Genomic DNA, 2,806 nt, shown 5'->3' on the forward strand with positions numbered 1-2,806 from the left:
ATTGTGGCTGGACTTTGAACTTGTTAGAGAAGGTAAGAACAATCAAAGGCTCGTGTAGCACAAGATGTTCTTCTGGGGACAGACAATTCAGAATTGGGTAATTCAGAATAAGGGCACTACTCTAATTTACAAAATCCCTCCAAAATAATTTTACAACTAGTTTCTAATTATTAAAAAAAAAAAAAAAAAAAAGAATATCTACTGATCACCTAATCCACATGATGCTCAGGAAAACAGGCACAGACCTCACCCAGTCTGGATCCCAGCTGAGATTCCATCAGGGTTGGAATTCCAGGCTCGGCTTCTCTCCTCCCCACCTGATCTAACCTGCTGCTCAATTTTCCAGAGGAGAATTCCTACCAGATTTCCCCCTCTGAGCAACTTGCCCTTGCCAGCTCTTTCATGCCCTGCTGTCAGCAACTCCTCCACTTCTGCCCCCACGTCACCAGAGCAGAGGGGTTGGCAGGAAAGCCCCGGAGGGATCAGGGAAGCAGCCGGCCACGTGCAGGGAATCCCTGCAATCACTCTAATGAAGCTAAACCTTGGAGTTTACATAAAGGGAAAATTAAATCAAGCACTGGAGTGGATTGGAAAGAAATACACCAGGAGATGGATAAAGTTAATCACGTTTAGCGGGGGCTAATGGTGACCTACTCAGGGCCTGCCTCGGAGATCCCTTGGACTCGCTGGAAGTTTTATTATGTGGGAACACAGAGCACAGGGGGGCTGCAGCAGCTGCCCTGAATTCCTGCAGTGCTTTATGTGTGCAGACTGCAGGGAAAGCACCACTTCATTCCTGCAGAGATCACGGATGGGGATGCTGGAAAAGCAGGGCTGTGGATCGTGGCTCCTTGAACTCTTGGCCCTGTTCCTCCAAACCCTGCAGACAACAAGATGTTCTGCAGGTAAGGTAAGGTAGGGACAAAAAATCCTTCACCTCGGTAAAACAACGAGAGCAAAATTTCATCCTGGCATGATATCGCAGAACCACTGAGGTTGGAAAACCCGCTCAGACCAGTATCAGCCACACAAACCCCCCAGTCTCCTGCTGAAGGAGTAAAAGATTAGGATATGAATCTGTCAAGTTTGGAATATTTTTTTCTGTACAGCTCTGTTAAATCACTGAAGACAACAACGCTTCAGTATGTTCTGAGAATAGCTCATTTGTCCTTTATTTCAGTGTCACAGAAAAGATTATTTGCAACTATTCACTTCCTTACAAAATATTCAGATTCCTCAATGAAAAGCGTTTCCCACATTGTGGAACCACCCACACAGCCCCATTTGAACGTGAATGAAAAGCTCTGCTTGATGCTGCTGAATATATTAACCTCTCCCAGATCCCCAGCCCTGGTGAGCCACCCTTCTCCTGCATCCACAGGGAACAGCGTGGAACACAAGCAGGATTCTGTTGATTACGGACAAATAAAGACAACAAAGGCATCAGATGATGATGACTGAAACGCCAAAATCTTCTCCATTTCTGGCGAACTGACCCCAAATTGGAGCTTGCTAGGAATTAACTGTAATGTGTAACAGGCCATAATTAGTAATGGGATATGAAAATTTTCCCTTTTACTTGGGGCTGCTGGTGTCAGCTTTGCCCAGTTTTAACTCCATCAGAAGCCATTCCCAGTTAATGACCAGTTAGTGGTCAGTGTGGAACAGCCTCGTGGTTGAAGTCCCTTCCCTAATCACACGTACCACCACTGTGACAGTGAGCACTCACGACAGCAACCCCAAACCAAATTACTGAGGGAACATTCTCTCCAGTCCTTTCTGCCTTTTTAAGAAAAGTGCAACTTGCCTTTTGGAACCACCTTGACACCCCATCAAACTCCTGTGTGACACCCCAGGTGAGGACAGGAGGGGTAGGACCCTGCTCCCAGTGCAGGACCTGCTGCCACAGGGGGCTCAGAGGAGGGCACGTGTGGGGCAGGGCACTTGTGGGGTACAAGGACCTCAGGTCGAGCACTGCTGGAGAAACGGCAACTCTAAACCAGCAAACCCTTCCATCTGCTAGTTCATATCTACTGAGCAGCTTAAAACCTGAGCAACAGCTCTGGCTTAGTCCTCTCGTGCAGGAGCCCCTGTGTGTAACCAGGGGACAGCAGGGGACAGCTCCCCACAGACCCTCCAACGCTCCAAGCACCACGTGCTGCCAAGAGCCAGCCCACGAGCCTGGCACCTCCCCAGCAAACACCAGCATGAATGGCCAGGATGGGCTCACCCAGAGGGTTCAAATTACCCCAACACCCCGGACAATCCTCTTTGCAACTGGACCAGAACGCGCTGCAGTTCCCCCCTTCGCTCTGAGCGCGACGTCACTCAGACATCAGCCCGTTCAATCTCACACCTCTCCTCCGGTTCTCCTCATTTCCCAACCCACACGTCCCTGCACTGCGAATCCCAACGAGGCGAGCGAGGCTTAGGCCAACGGATCACTTTTCCCTCCCCGTCATCTCGTCCCGTTTCACTGGGAAATCTGACCCTCCCATCTGTCCCTCCCTCCTGGCCCCATCTGGTGACACTCGCCCAGCGCCCGCCCGGCTCCTTTAAGAGCTCACTGAAGGAGATGTCAGAGCACTGGAGAAATTCAGAGGGTGAGGGGGGGGAGAAAAAAAAAAAAAAAGGAAAGAAAGAAAGAAAGAAAGAGTTGCTCTTCTTTGAGAGCTGGCTGGAGTGGAGAGCTATCTTCATAAATAGACAGGAAACAGAAAAGACTAATGTTGGGCAGATGACAGATCCCTGAATTCAGTTAACTGGCCTTCAAGATATGAACTGTTCTATTAAACATAGAGGCATT

At 49.1% G+C, this 2,806-nt stretch overlaps 1 protein-coding gene across 8 annotated transcripts in view; it reads right to left on the bottom strand.

Moving 5' to 3' along the window:
* BCAS3 (BCAS3, microtubule associated cell migration factor) overlaps nucleotides 1-2,806 on the bottom strand; it is a 315,701-nt gene that overhangs the window by 115,210 nt on the left and 197,685 nt on the right. The window lies entirely within an intron of this gene.

Source organism: Empidonax traillii, unplaced genomic scaffold (assembly GCF_003031625.1).
Source record: "Empidonax traillii isolate 1590-97213 ecotype Southwest subspecies unplaced genomic scaffold, ASM303162v1 scaffold1132:size609636, whole genome shotgun sequence".
NCBI lineage: Eukaryota > Metazoa > Chordata > Aves > Passeriformes > Tyrannidae > Empidonax > Empidonax traillii.